At 37.0% G+C, this 23,625-nt stretch overlaps 1 protein-coding gene and 1 long non-coding RNA gene across 3 annotated transcripts in view; one reads left to right on the plus strand and one right to left on the minus strand.

Annotated features, from left to right (window-relative positions):
- Positions 1-23,625, plus strand: part of ten1 (TEN1 subunit of CST complex) — a 44,004-nt gene that overhangs the window by 252 nt on the left and 20,127 nt on the right. The window lies entirely within an intron of this gene.
- On the minus strand, positions 3-4,010 carry LOC131541896 (uncharacterized). The gene is made up of 3 exons (XR_009271611.1): positions 3,968-4,010; positions 3,544-3,582; positions 3-3,366 (listed from the first exon to the last, which is right to left on the minus strand). It is a non-coding gene; the product is annotated as an uncharacterized LOC131541896 (long non-coding RNA).

The following is a 23,625-nucleotide window of genomic DNA, read 5'->3' on the forward strand; positions in this document are numbered from 1 at the left end:
GATATATTTGTTTTTATTTACCCCCACTATATCTTTAACTTATATGTCAAATGTAGTCGGAGAAGTGCTGCGAACATCCGTATTTATTACTGATAGAACATCGCTTTGATCCTAGTGTAGTAGGTTACATTTTGAGTATGCTTTCTTAATGTTCATGTAAAACTGATATCATATAATATGTTGAAAAGGCTGTTTATAAAATATGTTTGTATGTTATTATATTTTTGCTTCAGTGCCAGTATGTTAAGGTGACCAGATTTCTAAAATGAAAACCAGGAAAATTTCCTATTTCAGTGGACAAAATATTTATCTTTCTTGTTATTATCATGAATTAAAAAAATGGGGATTGATGTGGGTTTCATATGCTGTTGTTAGGCCATAATTAATAATTATCATGTTTGTGGTTTAAACTGACCCTGACTGATTTTATTTTACCAAAAATCACAAAAAGCATACAGATGAAAATGTTATTAAATTAATATTATTTTAAATTCTATACAAAAATAAGATTCAAACACTACAGCATCCTCACAGCAGCACCCACACACTTAATATACTAGCCGAGTCTGACAAATAACAAATAACCAGTGTAAAACACATTTCCTACAAAATCCAACCGACAACTCAAATTATAAATTATTTTAGAGTGCAACACTGCCTGTCCACTTTTTTTGTTTTTCCTATTCAATTTTTCTATAGGAATTTAAAAAGTCTAGTTAGTCAGACTGTTTTGCTGTGTGTTTGTGCGGTGTTTTAAAAATGCTGTAAAAGGGGGACATTTCTGGGGACAGGACACCAAAAAAATGGGAAACGCGGATGTCTGGTCACCCTAACCGTTAGCAGTGCTTGCATTTCATTGCGTTACAATGATACAAAACAGTTGAGGGGAACTATCACTTTGCAACAAGCTCTTTAAACTGGCTTTTTATTGTGTGTTTTTGGAGATTCCCCAGAGGCCACTGCCAGCTGACTAGCCAGCTAGATAACTTTTTAAATTCTATACAAAAATAAGCTTCAAACACTAGTCTAGGGATGCATCGATCCGATACTCAGGATCGGTATCGGCTCCGATATGGTCATTTTCTGCGGATCGGGTATCGGTCAGACGAGACCGATCCAAATCCGATATTGTGCGTATACTATTCTGTGTTATTGTTGAGCCCCACGAAAGGCACAAAAACATTATAAAGCATCATAAAGTTTTCGTGCACAATATTTCAAGTGTTCTAAAGCTGTTGCATAGTTTAATCTGAGGTACAGATGAATATTTAATTCGTTAAATTCAAGTTGAGGTAAACTCTTCTCTCCGCTGCGTCTGTCTGTCATCTTCCATTCAGCATTCAAACTGCGTGTTCGGTTACTACACTGTAAAAACTAAAGGTTCCTGGAGGCACCTTTTGGGGTTCTTCACTTCGCCACTGTGGCGGAACCCTCTGTAGAGCCTCTAGGCACCCTTTAAAAAGGGGTGGTTCTCTGAGGAACTTTTAACGGTTCCTGGAGGAACCCTTTTATTAAGAATGGTCAGGAACCACCTTGGTGCTTCGAGGCACCATTTCTCAATTTCAGTTCTTTAATATTTGTTCCCCTCTCCCTCCCTCTAGTTTATTGTTCCTGCCATTGACATTTAATTATTTTAATAAACAAACAGAAAAACTAAAATGAATACATATCAAACATTGTTTATTGATTAACAACAACATCCATAGAAGTTTCAAATAAATAACCAATACTGCACATCACAATCAAATTCATGGGAACACCAGTGTTAATATTGTTATAAATAAAAAATAAATAAAACTTACACCTTGACAAAACCATAAACAAATAAATGTGACTCAAATATCTTAGAACTTTAAAACAATCATACTTCAAAAATAGTACAATTCAAATGAGCAAATTTAATGTACATCGCAGTCAACGATAACATTCTTTCTTGTTCTAAATGGAGGTCACAGATTGGGAAAATTCACACAGGAAATTAAGAAATTGATAAGCCTCAAGACAGCTGTAGGTAGCTTGATGATCTCCTCTTGAATACCCAACAAATGCAGCAGAAAAATAGTACACTTTGCTGTACGTTTAACATAAGGTGAAATCATGTTGGTAGGTTCGTCAGCAAGTAGCTCCTCACCATCAGGAAAATCTGCAGTGCTGCTCTCACCAAATGGGTCTCCATTACCACAGTTAGTGTAAGATTCTGTGTAGTTCATTGAAAAAGGAGGGATTTACATAAAATTTAATAACAAAATATTGACATTTATTCATTTAGCACATGGTTTTATTCAGAGTATCTTTAAAATGAGTATTTTGTTATATTAGCGTACTGATTAATGGTTGTGGACTAGTTCAATGCAATATCTATTGCAATAACACACAGTGTATGTATATTTGAATGTATTTATGTATGTATGTGTTCGTGTGTATGTATATATACTGTACACAGGTGCATCTAAAAAAATTTGAATATCGTGAAAAAGTTCAATTTTTTTCTGTAACTTGTTTCAAAAACTGAAACTTTCAGATATTCTAGATTCATTACATGTAAAGTAAAACATTTTTTTGTTTTAATCTTAATGCTTACAGCTTACAGATCACGAAAGCCAAAAATATTTACATTTTAGTTGAATTAAATGACCATCCCTACAGTACAAATTCCGGGTGTCTGCAGCAACACACATTAAAGCCTGAACAATAGTTTGGTGAGCTGTCGAACATGGTTCACTTGGAGCTGTAATGATTTGTTTTGCTAGAGACAATAAGATTGATGATTTGAATAGCAATAGCTTTAACTGCAGCAATCCAATACTGGATTTTTGACTTGAGCTGTAAGCTCTAATCATCAAAATTAAAACAAACAAAAAAAAAAACTTTTGAAATGTTTTACTTTACATGTAATTAATCTAGAATATATGAAAATTTCACTTTTTGAAATAAGTTACAAAAAAACACTTTTTCATGATATCCTAATTTGTTTTTTTTGATGCACCTGTGTGTATATGTGTGTGTGTGTGTGTGTGTGTGTATGTGTATATATGTATATGTGTGTGTGTAAACCTCAAAATGCACAAACTCAGACTTACCTCAATTAATCATATACAGTCCAGCACAGCAGGATCAGGAGCAAGGCTCGGATTTCTTAGAAGAAAATAAAAGTGGAAAAAAAATAAAATATATAAACTATAAGTAATTGAATGTTTTAGATCGGTTTCTGATGTTTCTCCTCAATTGTTCACTTATTTACACACCTTCAAAACATGAGGTAAGTCCAAAGAGATCACTTTATTGTCAGCCAGCAACAGACATCAGCAGCTCCAGCAGTCCACTACAGAGCCATATTCATGAAACATACAACGTCTTCATTAACTGCTAAAAAAACAAAAACAAAAGAAAACATAAATTATAAACTCTTTAATTCAATTCAGTGTAACATTAATATTGTATATAAGACTGGATTCATATATAATTTTGGATTAATGTTAGGCCTCACTCTGAAACACTATTTCAGTTATTTCAAAGTAAAAAAATAAAAATAGGTCTACTTACATTAGTGCTGCTCAGTGAACCCTGTTAAATGTATAGGTTCTGAGGAGAGAAAAGGACAAAAACTGTTTTTTTCTGTAAGTTAAATGAATCGAAAAATAAGCTATTAGATAGTCTACATGTAACATGGATGGGTAACGATTAACAAACGTAAACGACAACAAATTAGTTCAGAAAAGAACAGAGTTACAATGACTAAAAGTGAATATAATGAACAAAGCTGACTAAAAATCGCCGTTTGTGATTTAATACTCTCCATTTCGTCCCACGAAGTTCATTATGATAGTTAGCATCGCGGCTATTAAATTAGCGGTTAAAATGGTAAACAACAAACATTTAAATATAAAAACATACAGTTAAGCGTCTCAGTACAAAAATTTGTGTACGAATAGTAAATCTGTATATTTATTTTGGAGAATTTACTCACCTTTTGTTAGACGGTCCTGCGCTGTGGTTGTTTCTTTGAGGAGAGGAACCGTTAATGATACTTTGTATTTGAAATCGCACTTATACATGAAAGCAGACAGCAGGTGCGCGAGGACATTTTCTTCTTCTTGATAACAGCATACTTTTTTATTATATTAATTGTTAAACAATTATTTCTGAATAATTGAAACTTATTTCATTAGGGAAATAAAAATTCTAAATATTACACTTGTACTGATTGTTATAATTAGTGTATTTTTAATGAAATCAATGTGTTGAGCCATATTTAGTTCAATAATATTTTTAATGTTTGCTTTAAAGTTTCAGGGAAAACAATATCTACCTTCAAATAATTTTACATTTGTTTCTAAACTAAAAACTATTTTTCAGTTATTGCAGTATTTAAAATCCAACAAATGAAGGCATAAAAGTGCAATCTGACAGAAAGAAATAAAGAAAATAATCTGTAATACCATTGTGTAGCCACTGCCTGCCTGTATGGCCTTATATGTGTATATTCCCTATTGCTGAAAACAGTGTTTTCAGACATAATTTTTAGATATACCTGGCTGATTTGTATTTTGCATGTCCCTTTTTTTTGACAATTTGTAAGACTATTTAGTCTTTTCTAATCATGCCCAAGTTTTTTGTTTTCACATGCCAAGTGCCACAAAAGTGATTATGTTCCATACCATTCCAAAAAAGTAAATAATAACAATAATAATAATCAGTCCTATTTCATTTCTGTCACATGAATCTCTGGGTTCCTCCAGATGCTGGCTTATACAAGTTAGATCTTCCAGGAACCATTTCAATGTTAACAGATCTTACAATAACCCTTTTAAAAAATTTGAGTTCCTCCAGGAACCTCCAGAGCACTTTGAGGTCTCAGTGTAATGAAAGGGTGACTCCAGAACCTCAGAAGTGGAAACAAAGTGCTTCAAGGGTCCCATAAGTTCTTGCAAGAACTGCAAAGACTGAAATGGTTCCTCCAGGAACCCTATTATGAAAAAAAGAGCTTTGAGGCACTTAAATTACATTTTGAAGTTCCTCGAGTACTCAAAGGGATATTTGAGGCACCTTTAGTTTTTACAGTGTACAGTCAAACTCTCTTCAAGAGCGCACAGTAACTGAGGTCTAAAACTGTTAAAAGAAGAGGCTCACACTACGCATCAATATCTTTTCCCTTCGTACTTTGAACTTTTCTATGCGGACTCGGAGGTCTGCGCAGCCTGCGCGCTGTGACTCCGTGCTGCTTCAAGCGCATCATTATGCGTTCGGGATGTGCATAAGCGCTTTGTGCCGCTCTGTATTGGAGACTTTCGTATTATAATTCTTTTGCGCAATGAAAGATTATTAATAGTCTTTCTTGTGCTGTCCTATCTATCATATGTTACTGCCTTCATTACTGTGCTATAGATTTAAAAGAAATGTATTTTAATTGTATAGTATATAAATATATAAATGTATTTGCTTGTTTTTTCATGAATGTATTTTACAACAATACAAAGAGCAATGTGTACCATTTTACCAGATTTAGTACTACACTTATTCAATTTTATTTGTAAATAAAAATGTTTCACTAGGTTTTATAAAATTATTGTGCACCCATGATTTTTCTTTTGCTGCTAAATTATCCAACCTAGTTTATAATAGTATTTTTGTCATAGATTATGATCATGATTTTTTCATTTGTTATTTTTCATTAAAATGAAGTTATCTATATATATTCAAAGTTATGCACAAAAAAAAAGTGCTGCTGGGGTGTCCATTAATTGGTGCTCTTTGGATGCGGGATTCTTTCGTATCATCAAAAAACTCATAAATCCAAGGCACTCGAATAGCGTGAAAATTAAACTTTTTAATTTTTCCACACTATTCGAGTGCATTGGATTTATGAGTTTTTTGAAGTTATCTATATGTAGTAGATTGTGTTTAACACACAAAAGAGTGACGATCAGGTCAACACACAGAAGAATAGAAATTCTACATGGATTTTTTAAAAAATACTGCGCTGGTATCGGATTGGATCGGTATCGGCAGATACTCAAAATTTTCGGGATCGGATCGGTTCTGAAAAAATGGTATCGTTGCATCCCTAAACACTACAGCATCCTCACAGCAGCACCCACACACTTCATATACTAGCCGAATCTTCTTTCCTACAAAATCCATCCGACAACTCAAATTATAAATTATTTTAGAGTGCAACACTGCCTGTCCACTTTTTATGTTTTCCCTATTCATTTTTTTCTATAGGAATTTAAAAAGTCTAGTTAAAGAGTTATAACAATGAACCAAACCAGCTATGAGGTGAATCACAGCATTACAAACTTTTATTTGAAGCAAACAAATATTTTAAAATTGGACCAAAAGACAAGTGTGTAAGACTGTGTATTTAACGGTTTTAATTGTGAATGAGTAATCCAAAAACAGCTCTGCAGAATATAATCCACAAAGGCAGGTAATCTTCCTGCTGCTTCCAAGGGAATTTACCTGGCAATTGTTATCATCAATAAGGGAATGATCCAAAATGTCTCTTGTAGGAACCCAACTCCTCTCCTCAGGACCATAACCTTCCCAGTGCACCAAGTACTGAAATCCACATCCCCTCTGCCTAGAGTCCAGAATACATTTTACCGAATATGCAGGTTCATATGTTCATCCTGTAACACAGATCAACAAACACGAAACATGACAATATTCACTCCATGAAGAGACCGTGTTCTGGTGCCAGTTTATGTTGGAAGTTGAGAGCCAGGGGTGACCTAGGAGCCAAGGGAGAGTCAATCAAAAGAAAGTGAAAGTAGCAGAGAATTGATCCTCAATATTAGCGACTGGGCTCTGCAGGGCTCGTTGATCTTGATGTTTCAATCTACGTGTAGATTTTGTATTGAATGCAGTTGGGCCAGCCCGTGCAGAAAAATGTCCCACTGCGCTTCCATGTTCCAGTTGCATCTTGCAGCTAAAGTGCGAAACTTGGAGTAATCCATCTCCGTCCGATTCCCCTGATGTAACTCAGCCAACACCCTTGCCGCTTCTCTGCCAAAGACCTTAAACTCCTCTGTGGGTAAAGACGAAGGCTGGAGAGTGATATATAAAGAGCATTTTGCTAGAAATGAACGGCATAGCTGGGGCTCACCAGAGAAAACAGCTGGAGGTGGCAGACAGCAACAGTTGGGATGATAGCAGTGGGCTCTTGAGCAGACTCTGTCTTTAATTGCTGGAGCTGGGTGGTCAGCTGTCCTGAAACGCAAGCGAAAGTCTTGTATCGCAGCATGCAGCAGCTGTTGTAGTGCAGATGAGATGCACCAATGTGAGGCCACTTTGAGACAGTGAAAGAGAGAAGATGTGGTACAGCTGAATCACTCACGCTGTTTTCAAATGACTGATTTAATCTGATAGTTTGTGTGGATTTATTTACTCATCTAACCTATTGTACATACTACAGGTGCATCTCAATAAATTAGAATGTCGTGGAAAAGTTAATTTATTTCAACAAATTAGAATGCTTCATAAGACCAATAAAAAAAAAAAAACATTTTTAGTGAATTGTTGACCTTGTGGAAAGTATGTTCATTTACTGTATATGTACTCAATACTTGCTTTAATTACTGCCTCAATTCGGCGTGGCATGGAGGTGATCAGTTTGTGGCACTGCTGAGGTGGTATGGAAGCCCAGGTTTCTTTGACAGTGGCCTTCAGCTCATCTGCATTTTTTGGTCTCTTGTTTCTCATTTTCCTCTCAACAATGTTCAGGTCTGGTGAGTTTGCTGGCCAGTCAAGCACACCAACACCATGGTAATTTAACCAACTTTTGGTGCTTTTGGCAGTGTGGGCAGGTGCCAAATCCTGCTGGAAAATGAAATCAGCATTTTTAAAAAGCTGGTCAGCAGAAGGAAGCAGAAGTGCTCCAAAATGTCTTGGTAAACGGGTGCAGTGACTTTGGTTTTCAAAAAACACAATGAACCAACACCAGCAGATGACATTGCACCCCAAATCATCAAAGACTGTGGAAACTTAACACTGGACTTCAAGCAACTTTATGAGCTATGAGCTTCTCCACCCTTCCTCCAGACTCTAGGACCTTGGTTTCCAAATGAAATACAGAACTTGCTCTTATCTGAAAAAAGGACTTTGGACCAGTCTAGTTCTTCTTCTCCTTAGTAAGACACCTCTTATGTTGTCTGTGGTTCAGGAGTGGCTTAACAAGAGGAATACAACAACTGTAGCCAAATTCCTTGACACGTCTGTGTGTGGTGGCTCTTGATGTCTTGACCCCAGCCTCAACCCCATTCTTTGTGAAGTTCACCCAAATTCTTGAATCGATTTTGCTTGACAATCCTCATAAGGCTGCGGTTCTCTCGGTTGGTTGTGCATCTTTTTCTTCTACACTTTTTCCTTCCACTCAACTTTCTGTTAACATGCTTGGATACAGCACTCTGTGAACAGCCAGCTTCTTTGGCAATGAATGTTTGTGGCTTACCCTCCTTGTGAAGGGTGTCAATGATTGTCTTCTGGACAACTGTCAGATCAGCAGCAGGGCTCCAAACTGCGACTAAAACGGTCACATTTGCGACCAAAAATATTAATTTGCGAGTGAGGCTTTGCTGAGGTCAATGGACAATGTTATGACTTGATTTTTTTTCCTGATTGTTTTGCGATCACATCTTTTATGTCCACGTATTAAACTGAGACGAAGCGCATCAAAGTTTTAATGGGAAAAAAAGGGTTTCAAGCAGTCCTCATCTCTGCCCGAAACGCCTGCTAAATGCAGCTCAGTTGTGCAGCGCGAGAGATCAAAATGACGGAGACGTGCACAGTGAAAGTGCAGAAAAGCAGTGTCTATTTCATGCACAACTTGAACAAACTTCAACAGGTAAAGCTGTCAGCTGTGTGGATATTGGCAATATCATTAACAATTCTTGTTTATAATCATTACTAATATGGCTTCTTGTTATCAAGATCTTTAGTCTATATGCTTAGTTCTGTGAAAGCGTGAACTTCATATTAGCCTTTTTGCAGCACACTTGCCGTCCAGTAATCACAATAAGCTTTGTGCTTTGTTACTTTTTAATAAACAAAGTATCAGCTTTAACATTCTGCCAAATTCATAACAAAATTCATAAAATAAATACGGTTTTGGAGCTCTTTAATGGGGCAGGCGCAATCGCTTTAGCACCTCAATTCAAGCAGCAAGTGATCCCATTATATCTTTCTCTATTATAGTATGAAATGAATGTGAATTAATATCAAAAGGTAGGCTATTTTATAAGAGAGCCTACACTTATTGAAATGTCTCATGTAATCGATCATTCTGTGTCAAACTGTGGAAATCTTGTAAAGCTTGTAAACAATGCCACGTAACAATATCTAACCACTCGCCATCCATAAGCTCATCAGTCAGCTAGAAAAATAATTATAAAGAGGAGCATTTTGCTATATTTATTCGCTCTTGCATATTAATATTTTTACTTAACCTGTTGTCTACATGATAAAAAATGCAAAAACCGACTGGATGTGTGAGAGATTTGACAACATTTCTATAGGATGCATTGAGGAGGAGCCCAAACTAACACTGTAAAAAGTGATCAGTTGACTTTTTTTTAAAAACTGAGGAAACCCAGGGCTCGCAAAATCGCGGGGTTATTGTGTTTTCCAGTTGGGCTACCAAAATGTATCACTGCCCTGCCCAACGGGCTAACTTAAATACTGTGGGTCCTTAAAAACCTGTCAATTTACTTGTATAAAATTTACGGCCATAAAAAGTTTATTCATAACAAACAACATGTTGAGACAAAAATCACAATTCTTGTGGTTGTAGTAAATTATTTTAATGTATTTGGAGAGTCATATGTCTTAATTTTACTAGTCAGATGGACATTTACTTTTACCTGAACTTTAGCTAAAAGTTTATTAAAAATTCACATTTTAATTTTACTGTCATATGGACAAATAAACATTTACTTAAACTTTAGCTTCAAGTTTACTAAAACTTTAAAAAACAAAAAACAAATTTATTGTGAGATGAACAATTAAGAATTAAATGACTGAGTATCTGAAATATTTTTCTAGTAATATATTAGTCTGCATTTACATTAGAGCTGGGCGATATGGCCAAAAAAACTATCACAATAATTTTTTTCATATCAGTCGATATCGATAATTATCACAGTAAATAAAAAGATACATAAGAAAAACGATAGATAAAAGTTTAAAGGCAGATTTTTGCTCCAATGTGAAAGTAAAAAAAAAAAAAAAACAGACGGTTAATTCTGGTTTTAAAATATTATTTATGGTCAGAACATGACAAACACTTTTGAATTCTTTACACTTTTCCGGTAATTTTTCCTTAACAAAATAAATATCTTAAAGTGCCCCTATTATGGGTTATGAAAGGTTCATATTTTGGATTTGGAAGTCCCCAACAACAGGTTGACATGCATGCAAGGTCAAAAAACACTTTCATTGTCTTATAATATGCATCTATTTTTACCTTATTTGCTCAACGACCCCCAAACGATTCGCTCAACGATTCATTTTTCCAAACCCCTCTTTTGCGTGGCGCTAATCTGCAGTGATTGGTTGATTTCATTTCCATTTCACCATGCCTGTAATGCCTGATAAAGTAGTGTTTGTGAGCGCAGTGCTGCTTTTTGGACAGACGTTACCGGGGAAACAGCTATTTTACCGCTCCAAAAGTGGCACCTTCTTGATTCTAGTGAAATGTCTGCTTTTTCTTCCACAACGCAAATGAACAAAGAATTAATTCCAGATTTAAGGTAGAATCTACAAGGTAGAAAGGAAGTTTTGAAAGCACTGCCACCTTTATTGATTTGTGGGAAAGAGATAATATTAGGAGGGGATTTTAATTGTCCTTTAAGTCAGAATGATTGAAAGTCTAGTTCAAACGTTTCACTGGATTCAAGCTCTCAAGATTTAATCAACTTAGTAAAAGATTTTTTACTAAGTTGGTATAGGGAAAGGTATAGGGTTATGGAAATTAAATACTAGTTTATTGGACAATCAGGAAGTTGTAGACTGATATAAAGAAAAATTGATTCAGTGGAGAAGTTTACAGCCGTTATATGAATCGGTTGATGAATGGTGGGAAGATTTTAAAGTTAGAACAAAAAAATTATTTATAAGAGAGGGTAGAAAAATTAAAAGGAAAGAAGGTTTTGTATGTAAATTATATCAAAAGAAATTAAAACAATTCTATAGGTTTTAACGTGGTAGATGATATTATGAGACTGAAAAAGAGAATTTCGGACATTTATGTAGACCAAAGTAGGAGTTTTATTATAAGAAGTAGAATACAACATATTGAGTCAAATGAAAAGTGTACCCGATACTTTTTTAGGAAAGTGTTACGGTCCAAGACTGATATAGAGGAACTAAAAAACCAAGATAATGAAGTCATAAGTGAAACCGAAGACTTAATATCATATATCCATTCCTTTTATCAAAACCTTTACTCTGAAAAGAAAATAGATGAAAGTGTTATGGGTGATTTCCTTTTTAAAAGGGTGGTTGAACAAAATATTTTAATGGAGATGGATAAAGAGTTTACGATTAATGATCTTACAAAAGCATTAAATAGTATGAAAAGTAATAAAAGTCCTGGAGTAGATGGCCTGCCCAAAGAATTTTATGAAAAATTTTGGGAGGAGTTGAGTGAGACGATGATGAAAATGTTTAAAGAGAGCTTTAGTTTAGGGGTACTCCCCCCAACATTGAAAGAAGGTATTGTGTCCTTATTATTTAAGAAAGGAGATAAATCTGACCTAAGGAATTGGCGCCCTTTGTCCTTGCTGGGCACGGACGTGAAGATATTGTCAAAAGCAATTTTTTTTAGACTCCAACCCAGTATGGGGGGTCTAATTGGGAACGAACAAACATGCGAGGTAAAAGGTAGATCCTTGCATCAGAATCTATTATTGATAAGAGATTCCTTCCTTTACTCACAGGATCGTAGATTGCCTTTATGTGTGGTGGGATTGGACCTGGAAAAGGCCTTCGACAGCATAGACCATCTTTTCTTACGGAAAATGTTACAATTTGGGGGATTCAATTCTTAGATGGATCAATTTATTATATACTTGATGTCAGAGTCGTATAATGGTGAATGGCCATCTATCACCACATGTGAGTGTTCGTTCAGGAGTGAGACAGGGATGTGGTTTATCTCCCTTACTCTTTGTACTAGCCATAGAACCATTAGCCCAAGCTATTAGGCAGAGTTCAGAATTGAAGGATTATCAATACCAGGGAGTTCAGGCAAGGAAGCAATGTTATCACTTTATATGGACAACATTACTTTGTTACTTTCGAATAACCATTCAGTAGAAAGAGCACTACAGTTATGTGAGCGTTTTACATTGGCGACTGGTATGAAAATTAATAAAAGCACAAGTGAGATTCTATACCTAAATTGGATAGAACCCAAATTAAATTTTGGTCTGAAAATCCAAGTTAAAACCATTAAAATACTAGGGATAGTGTGGGGTAGAGATATGGAAGAAAGGAATTGGAATCCCAGGGTACAACAAATAGAGTGGAAAATAAAACAGTGGGAGGAAAGAAACCTTAGTTTTAGAGGCAAAGTGTTAATAATCAATGCAGAGATTATAGCATCTCTTACTTTTGTCACAGCAACCTTGCCAACCCCAAGATGGTTTTTAAGTACAGTAAAGAAAAAGATTTTTCGTTTTTTATGGAATTCTAATCAGGAGAGGTTGAAAAGAGAAATTGTATGCAGAAAAATCGAGAAAGGAGGACTAGCGGTCCCCGATGTGCAAGTTAAACTGGAGGCTATATGGTTCTTATTCCTGTATTGAAATTTTGCCTAGACGATGAAGTGGCTAATTATAGTAGTTTTTTTGTGAAGTTTTGGGTAGGCCGACAAGTGGGGAGATTGTGGAATAAGAGAATGCCTCAAAATACTCCCTATGCAGAAACTAGACCAGCTATGTACAATAGAATAATGCAGATGTTAAAGAGAGCATCTTGGTCAAACATTCCGATAGGGAGTTTAAATAGCCAGTTGGTGGAGGAGAGGCTATCCTCATCTGTACTTAAAATGACTCCAATAGGTCGTCTCACTGAATCAGAATGTATTACGGTTTGGAGAAATGTAAACGATGATTTTTTGTTTAATGTTCATAAAGATATTGCTTGGCAAACTGTACAAAACTGTTTACCCACCCGGGCTTTCTTGAAGAGGAGAGGTTGCTCTCGCCTTTCTCTGTGTCCTAGAGCAAACTGTGGAGAAGAAGAGACAATAAGACACTGATTCTGGGAGTGTACTTATGCCCAGAGGGTTTGGGATTTTATTCGATTATGGTTACATAAGTTGTACAGAGTGCCAAGTGAAGGGGATATTTGGTATGGAGAATTGGAAAAGGTTAATTGTGAAAAATGGATTCGGTGGTGGGTAATTATAAATGTTTTTAAAGAAGCACTATGGAAATCTAGGAATATATGTGTTTTTCAAAGATATGAGATCCCAGTGAAATCAGTAATTACATCAAGTTTAAAAGGTATAGGGGACTATATTCTAAGAGATGGGCAGAAATTGCCAGCCAATGTAACCGACAAGTTATGGAACATACCAAATGTCCCTCCTTTTGATATGGTCCTGAAAATTGGCTAATTCTTGGAAATGTTTAAAGAACAAAGGGTAACAAATCGATTCAATTATATGGTTGTAAGACATGTATTTATGATAGAATGTTTATTTTTGGTCTTGTAATGTGATATAAAGGAAATAATAAAATAATTTAAAAAAAAAAAAGTAAAAAAAAAAAAAGCGGCACCTAGTGTCAAAGAATGAATTTGCATTTTCATTAGCCGTGTTTCCACTGTCAGGCCAAAAGCGGGCGTGCTCTAGTGCGTGCCAGGGCCAGTCGTGTTTCCACTGTCACTTCCGGGGCTTGATCGTGCCTCGTCGGTGCTTCCTCAGGGCCAACGGCCGGGGTTTTCTTGCCCGACGAAAACCTTGGGCCAAAGCGGGCCAACGGACTAGAGGAGTGGTTATGAACAAAGGCGGAGTTTCTCCGCGCGTCTTGAGAGCGTCAGCGCTACAGATCATTAAAGCCCTTCAAGTCCGCGTCGACGTGCAGTACACATGCGGACCGCTAGAATGCAGTGTCCACGGGCATGTTGCTTGTGAACCCGCAGTACCACGGCAAAAGTCGAAGAACAATAGGCTCGTCAGAGAAGCATAGCCGTGACGGTGGCAAATAAATATCAAATAATTAAATCATTATTTAAAACTACAAAAAGGAGACAACAACGGAACAGGAGAAGATGGCATTCTTACAATCTCCATAAGGTCGCGGACAACTAGATGTATAATGCCATGTAGTATAGTAAATGATAAGACACTTGTTCTTTGCTTTGTTTTATTCTAAATAAGTATAACATTGAACTATATTACAGCGCTCATAAACGCACACAAAACTCAAGTGCATAAGGAGGGAGGGGTTCTAGCAGACCAATCACAGCGCTTGCGGTCCGCGTAGAATTGACGAGCTATAACCAGCATTAAAGACTTTTAAAATAATTTTAGCTCAAACTCACTTTCAGACAGCAGCGAATGTTTGAAATAACTTGATCTGATGTGGATTATGATCACCATACAAGGTAGAAATATTTATAAGCGATGCAAAAGACTATGCACGCTAGCCATTAACATTACCATATTAAACATGGTAAATACGACCGCTTGAAGAAATCAGACGTCAGCTTCTCATTCTCTATAACAATCGTGTATTTATTTAGTAATATATTTTATCTGTCATAGTCTCGTCTCGAGACTTTAGCTCCGTGTGTGTCATAAAAATATATAATGGTTTTTGTTCGGGAGCTCCCTCTGCTACTCAGGTCTTATTTTTGATGGAAAAATATAGAAATTAGGCTATCATTCTTATTTAACGTGATGTATACTGTGACTACAAATAAACAGAAACAGACTACTGAATAAGTAGGGTAGGCCTATTTGTCCTCTTTCTTTTGTGAAATAGTGGTTCACATTGCTTTATTTCTGTGTGACTAATTTTCAATCCTGATAAATTAATTTATTATGATCAATGTATCACTTAATAGGCTATTGTAAAACATCGATGCTTTTGGATTTAAATCTAACAAAACATGCAAACAAACGGCCGCTTTTATCATGTTCGTTTTGTGATCGCGGTGACGTCACGTACCTACGCTACCTATGTATTTACCGTAAATACGCAGGTTCAATAATGGTTCATTCACTTCCAGAACATTTACTTACTTTTGTTTTCTTAAAAATGTGCGTTTGTGTTGGCTTTTAATTGTAAGGATGCTTTGGTCATAATCACAGAGAGTGTCATTGCAAATGTGTGCGATTTCAAACATTTATGACATGTTTTATGATATGTGTTAGTATTCGACGTGACAGGGATTCTGCTGCTGGTCTTTAAAAGTCTTATTTCGCCTAAAATTTGCCTTTAAAGATGTATTAAAATAGAGCAGAAATACTTATATTAATAAAGTAATGAATTGCAAAAAAATAAATAAATACATACATACAGTGAGGAAAATAAGTATTTGAACACCCTGCTATTTTGCAAGTTCTCCCACTTAGAAATCATGGAGGGGTCTGAAATTGTCATCGTAGGTGCATGTCCACTGTGAGAGACATAATCTAAAAAAAATCCAGAAATCACAATGTATGATTTTTAACTATTTATTTGTATGATACAGCTGCAAATAAGTATTTGAACACCTGAGAAAATCAATGTTAATATTTGGTACAGTAGCCTTTGTTTGCAATTACAGAGGTCAAACGTTTCCTGTAGTTTTTCACCAGGTTTGCACACACTGCAGGAGGGATTTTGGCCCACCTCCACACAGATCTTCTCTAGATCAGTCAGGTTTCTGGCCTGTCGCTGAGAAACACGGAGTTTGAGCTCCCTCCAAAGATTCTCTATTGGGTTTAGGTCTGGAGACTGGCTAGGCCACGCCAGAACCTTGATATGCTTCTTACAGAGCCACTCCTTGGTTATCCTGGCTGTGTGCTTGGTCGTTGTCATGTTGGAAGACCCAGCCTCGACCCATCTTCAATGCTCTAACTGAGGGAAGGAGGTTGTTCCCCAAAATCTCGCAATACATGGCCCCGGTCATCCTCTCCTTAATACAGTGCAGTCGCCCTGTCCCATGTGCAGAAAAACACCCCAAAGCATGATGCTACCACCCCATGCTTCACAGTAGGGATGGTGTTCTTGGGATGGTACTCATCATTCTTCTTCCTCCAAACACGTTTAGTGGAATTATGACCAAAAAGTTCTGACCACATGACTTTCTCCCATGACTCCTCTGGATCATCCAAATGGTCATTGGCAAACTTAAGTCAGGCCTGGACATGTGCTGGTTTAAGCAGGGGAACCTTCCGTGCCATGCATGATTTCAAACCATGACGTCTTAGTGTATTACCAACAGTAACCTTGGAAACGGTGGTCCCAGCTCTTTTCAGGTCATTGACCAGCTCCTCCCGTGTAGTTCTGGGCTGATTTCTCACCTTTCTTAGGATCATTGAGACCCCACGAGGTGAGATCTTGCATGGAGCCCCAGTCCGAGGGAGATTGACAGTCATGTTTAGCTTCTTCCATTTTCTAATGATTGCTCCAACAGTGGACCTACAATTTTGTCTCTAGTGTCTTTGGACAGCTCTTTGGTCTTGGCCATGTTAGTAGTTGGATTCTTACTGATTGTATGGGGTGGACAGGTGTCTTTATGCAGCTAACGACCTCAAACAGGTGCATCTAATTTAGGATAATAAATGGAGTGGAGGTGGACATTTTAAAGGCAGACTAACAGGTCTTTGAGGGTCAGAATTCTAGCTGATAGACAGGTGTTCAAATACTTATTTGCAGCTGTATCATACAAATAAATAGTTAAAAATCATACATTGTGATTTCTGGATTTTTTTTATATTATGTCTCTCACAGTGGACACGCACCTCGATGACAATTTCAGACCCTCCATGATTTCTAAGTGGGAGAACTTGCAAAATAGCAGGGTGTTCAAATACTTATTTTCCTCACTGTACATACATTTATATATATATATATATATATATATATATATATATATATATATATATATGTATGTGTGTGTGTGTGTGTGTGTGTGTGTGTGTATGTATGTATGTATGTATGTATGTTTCTCATATTTGTCATCTTTTGCATTAACATTATCAAAAATTAATAGATACTGTAACAAATTTATTGTTCATTGTTAGTTCATGTTAATTAATACATTAACTAGTGTTAACAAATGACACCTTATTGTAAAGTGTTACCTCTTAAATTTACCTTCATGTTCATATGACTTTTTAGGGACATTATCAGTGAGACGAAATTCAGAGAAGAGGCTCACTTCATATGTCTAGACAGATAGTTCTTTAACTCCTTAACATGTAGTGAATACTGTAAAAAGTATTTGAGTGTCTGTCTCTCTTCTCATCTTTCTGTCTGTCTCATCTCAACTATCTGTTTTTTTTTTTCCTGATAGACTGTATTGCCCTCAACTATAAAACTTTCAAATTGTTTCAGGCTATGCTTTCTCAAGCCAAGCAAACTAAATTTTGACTTGACAAACTTTTTTAATTTAGTTGGTTAATGATGATTATAAATTAAATCTCTTAGGTACTTTACAGACAAAGCAAACAACACTCTTTTTCTAACACCATCCTATAATATTTAAAAATACATTTAAAATATTTTCCTTGTATGGCTCTTTTGCCTTTCCTCAAAATGATTTAATATTGTTTGTTATTTTATGTAAATTAGGTGTCGTGAACTGGAGTGCATTTTCTGCACAATACAGACAGGAGTGCCGGGTGTCGTATTCACAGACCCAGTGCCTACGGTGCAGTGAGATACTGTATTTAAAGACTGCACACCTAGGTATGTCAGGACTGACAGGAGGGGAGTCCTGTGTGGGTTTTATTCATTCAAAGAATTTGAGGGCTACTGCTCGGTTGATTGTTTTATCAGTGATGGAGGTGAATTTCAGAATGAGCAGATGCAATTTTTTTTTCTTTCTCCTGTGTCATGTTTATAGTCTATAGTCTTAATCTATATTTGTATATACAATTATATTTTCTGTTTTGTTCTTTGAAATAATAATTAAAAAAAAGATCACTGTTATCAGTTTGGTTTTTTTGGAGGCACCATGCATAAAATGGGATGCAGACACTGAAAATATACTGTATGTAGTCAATTGAATTTAAAACTACTTTATTGTCTTAAATATTTCACATGCAGAATTGCCAATGCAAAAGGAAAATGTCCAAAATTATCCAAAATAAATAAATAAACAAGAACAATGACAGAGGACAGATTAAAATAAGAAAGGCAGCAGCTATTTGCACTAAGTGATAGCAGGATTTTCTGCTATTTAAACTACTTATTGCAAACAGTGGTAATTACCTGTACCTCAGTATTGTAGTACATTATAAAACATTAACGTTATGCAATAATAACGTATTGAGTGTAAATTATAATTTTAATTCAAATTATTAAATGGATATATCACCTTATTGGGACAATAAAGCCCTCCCTCACAACTTTTTGATTATTTCCGTAATTTTTATTGAAAATAAATGCTTTTTTGATGTGATTTGAAATTTGAAAAGGGAGAAAAAACTTTGCTAAAAGGCGGATTCGAACCTGCGTCGATCGCGTCAAAATGTGAAAATCACACATTTTACCATCTGCACCACTAGAGCTGAGAGTGATGTCATCTTAACTAGCCTAATAAGAAATATATAAGGCGCCGTTAAAGGGTAATATTACAATACACAGTGAAGTAAAGTGCAACAGAATGTTAATAAATTGTAAATAAAATACTACACAGATATTACAGAATAAACTCTGTAATTCCGTATCATTTTACCTGAGATGAAACATAGTTAAAATCATGGATATGTGCTGTATTACATTTTATTGTTTTATTTTTTTTCCACCTTAGGGTTCTTAATACTTTTACATTTTATTAGAGCATTCTGTTAAGTATGCGCATGCGTTTTTATGACGTGTTACGTCACGCACGACGCAAAAACACCTACCGTCACCACCTAATGCAAATTACACACGCAATGCGCCTGCGTGTCATAGACATACCATACGTCACTTTGCGCATGCGTGGTAAACATATACCTGACGTAGATACCTGACGTCACCGCGCTACAGTCTGCAGCGAGGGGTGTCTCCGTGATTTTGGGCTCGGTGCTACCAAGCCACAACCTCCCGCTCCCTCTCTTGAAACCAACACGGAAGTGACTAAAACTGCAATTCATCGACTGCTCCAGAGTGTGAAACTTTTGTATTTGTACAGAAAAAATAATTATAGGTAGGACACTGGGAATCTGGCAATTAGATGTTTTAATGAAAATGATCTCAAACTTGATTTTTACGGCTATATTGATATTGTACTCTGCTTTTGCACTGTCTGCAAAAAGTGAGATGTCACGCCAAGGAAAAAGGCAGTAACACATTATATAGGGTGCTGATCACCATTTACAGAATCATTATAGTAACATCTGGATAAAATCTAGTGATCATTGGCTAGGCTATAACTATATACTATATCTAGTAATGTGATTTCTTTTTTTTTTTTTTTTTTCAAAACAACCAGACAAAGTTAAACACGAGTGGATACTGTTTTGCAACCAATTTATTTGCAATATTCGCTAACATTAAAGGATGCAAGATATACTTAGCCTATTGTTTTTACATCGAACTGAATTAAAATAGCTTAAGAACGACTTGTGGAGTGAACGCCAGCAGGGATAATGCTCCGAATGATTGTGAATTAAACATCTCCGATGGCGTTCATTGCAATGGATTTTGTCGACTTACAAGAAAAGGAAGGAAAAGGATTTAATTGCGAACAGTTATTGATTTTGTGTGTGATACGCTGTCAGGGCATTTGAGTTGTCATGTACAGAAGTGTGCAGCCCCAGACTGACAGCTTGCACGGAGTGAATAATCTGCATTATATATATTTAAAAAACACTTTAAATATTATTTACGATTAATTATTGGTGCCAAGTTATCGAATCGTTATTGCTTACAGTGCTTTGTTATATAGCAGTTTGTTAGATCGCCATCTCTCTCATTTGTTTGTCTAATGAAGTGCCAACAGATATAGAAGTACACAATAAACGCGGCGGACTTTAATGGACAGTAAAACAAAGGCAGAATACCGTATAACTCCAGGCTGGCACAGTATTGACGAACGAATGCAAACAAATGCAGAGCACTGTAACTTAATTGAGCTTTCCAAAACAAAATCAAAGAGCGGTAACTGATGTTATACTGTGTTCTGCCTTGGTTTCTCCGGGGCTTTTCTCCATGATACAACATGTTAAACATGTCCCAAAATGATCAATAACTCATTTTTGACCAAAAACGAAGTTATGGTGTTTTGTCTTTGCACGGCAGCACTGCTGTCACTATAGAGGGGCGTGGTTTCAGTTCAGCTTCACCCACGTCCGCCTTTTGCCCATTTTCGATTATCCGGGAGTGACGCGGTGACGCTTCAAGATGGCGGCGGTCGGCTCCGCCCACTTTAGGCTTCAAAAACGCTTTACAGAAACCTACGGGTGACGTCACGAACACTACGTCCATTTTTTTTTACAGTCTATGGGTGTTTCTCAAACGGAAGGCTGGATCCTACCGAGGCTGCGTCCTTCCTAGTTCAGTCCTTCAGAGTCTTGTAGGCTAGACTCCTCATCGGCATATAAACACTAGAATGAGACGCTCTAGTAAGTGCGCGTGGCTACGTCACATATGTTCCCGCCCTTACCGTCACGGCACAAAAACACTAATAAAACTTAGTTTTGGAAAAAAAACTTTGTATTACAAATCTTTATATTATTTGGCTTTCTATTAATGCAATACAATGAAAAACCGCCATCTATGATCTCCCTGTGGCATAAATTATTGGCAGTTTAGCATTTAGTAAGCAATTTCCACCAAAACAAAAGTTAACATCTATCCTTTCATGTAAGAAAACATTATTTTTGTCTTAGATTTCATAATAAATTCAGACAAGCTCAGTACTGACTCGTTTTTCGTCAGTTTATTTTCATGAAATGGAATGGGTACAAAGGATTGTGGATGATTGAAGGTCGCTGAGGATACATCCCATGCATCCTTCAAATTCAGCTGAAAGAAGGACGCGAAACGAAGGCTGTCTTCCAAGGATCCTTCCGATTGAGATGGCCTTCAGCGACGTTTGATGACGTGGCAGCCGAGATATGCAACCTTTGTAGGATGCAGCCTTCCATTTGAAAAACACCCTATGGGTGCTACAGGTCTGAGGCTATTAGCGGCTGGCCCGTTTAAAGCACTGGCTCGCACTGGCCGACAGTGGAAAAGCGGCTATTCAGACCAACGCGAAAATCGGATTTACCCTCAGTGCAGAGCACAGCGTCTTCTCGACTTGATGCCAGTGTTGCCAACTGCTTTCAATTGAAAGTAGCTAAAACTGGTAGCTAAATGTCACTGACATCATAATGGCAAATTCACTGATCTATATAAAGATGAAAATAGATTAGTGGGCAAGATAAAAACTTATATAAGGTTTGTCCAAGAAGTTGCTATATTTGTCCCTAAACTTTTGAAAAAAAAATCTTAAAGGGCACCTATTATGCCCCTTTTTACAAGATGTAATATTGGCCTTGGGTGTCCCCAGAATGTGTCTGTGAAGTTTCAGCCCAAAATTCCCCACAGATCATTTATTACAACATCTGGAAAATGTCATTTTTGGGGTGTGTCTAAAAACGAGCTGATTTGGAGTGTATAGCTTTAATGCAAATAAGCTGCGTATTCCCGCCCTGTCTCCAGTCGTCCTTAAAAGTGAAGCTGCAGGCTCTTTGATCACCCCTGGTGGCTGGCTGCAGTACAGGTCATAAACCCCGCCCTCTCCATGTAAAAGAATGGGACTTCAGTCAAAATAAAAAAATTAATTACACTTCCAATACAATTCCGAAATATGGTTTTGGTCATTTAAGGTAGTTATCACACCGATATACAGTGAGGAAAATAAGTATTTGAACACCCTGCTATTTTGCAAGTTCTCCCACTTAGAAATCATGGAGGGGTCTGAAATTGTCATCGTAGGTGCATGTCCACTGTGAGAGACATAATCTAAAAAAAAAAATCCAGAAATCACAATGTATGATTTTTTAACTATTTATTTGTATGATACAGCTGCAAATAAGTATTTGAACACCTGTCTATCAGCTAGAATTCTGACCCTCAAAGACCTGTTAGTCTGCCTTTAAAATGTCCACCTCCACTCCATTTATTATCCTAAATTAGATGCACCTGTTTGAGGTCGTTAGCTGCATAAAGACACCTGTCCACCCCATACAATCAGTAAGAATCCAACTACTAACATGGCCAAGACCAAAGAGCTGTCCAAAGACACTAGATACAAAATTGTACACCTCCACAAGGCTGGAAAGGGCTATGGGGAAATTGCCAAGCAGCTTGGTGAAAAAAGGTCCACTGTTGGAGCAATCATTAGAAAATGGAAGAAGCTAAACATGACTGTCAATCTCCCTCGGACTGGGGCTCCATGCAAGATTTCACCTCGTGGGGTCTCAATGATCCTAAGAAAGGTGAGAAATCATCCCAGAACTACACGGGAGGAGCTGGTCAATGACTTGAAAAGAGCTGGGACCACCGTTTCCAAGGTTACTGTTGGTAATACACTAAGACGTCATGGTTTGAAATCATGCATGGCAGGGAAGGTTCCCCTGCTTAAACCAGCACATGCCCAGGCCCGACTTAAGTTTGCCAATGACCATTTGGATGATCCAGAGGAGTCATGGGAGAAAGTCATGTGGTCAGATGAGACGAAAATAGAACTTTTTGGTCATAATTCCACTAAACGTGTTTGGAGGAAGAAGAATGATGAGTACCATCCCAAGAACACCATCCCTACTGTGAAGCATGGGGGTGGTAGCATCATGCTTTGGGGGTGTTTTTCTGCACATGGGACAGGGCGACTGCACTGTATTAAGGAGAGGATGACCGGGGCCATGTATTGCGAGATTTTGGGGGAACAACCTCCTTCCCTCAGTTAGAGCATTGAAGATGGGTCGAGGCTGGGTCTTCCAACATGACAATGACCCAAAGCACACAGCCAGGATAATCAAGGAGTGGCTCTGTAAGAAGCATATCAAGGTTCTGGCGTGGCCTAGCCAGTCTCCAGACCTAAACCCAATAGAGAATCTTTGGAGGGAGCTCAAACTCCGTGTTTCTCAGCGACAGGCCAGAAACCTGACTGATCTAGAGAAGATCTGTGTGGAGGAGTGTGCCAAAATCCCTCCTGCAGTGTGTGCAAACCTGGTGAAAAACTACAGGAAACGTTTGACCTCTGTAATTGCAAACAATGGCTACTGTACCAAATATTAACATTGATTTTCTCAGGTGTTCAAATACTTATTTGCAGCTGTATCATACAAATAAATAGTTAAAAAATCATACATTATGGTTTCTGGATTTTTTTTTTTACATTATGTCTCTCACAGTGGACATGCACCTACGATAACAATTTCAGACCCCTCCATGATTTCTAAGTGGGAGAACTTGCAAAATAGCAGGG

This window comes from Onychostoma macrolepis, chromosome 06 (assembly GCF_012432095.1).
Source record: "Onychostoma macrolepis isolate SWU-2019 chromosome 06, ASM1243209v1, whole genome shotgun sequence".
NCBI classification, from domain to species: domain Eukaryota; kingdom Metazoa; phylum Chordata; class Actinopteri; order Cypriniformes; family Cyprinidae; genus Onychostoma; species Onychostoma macrolepis.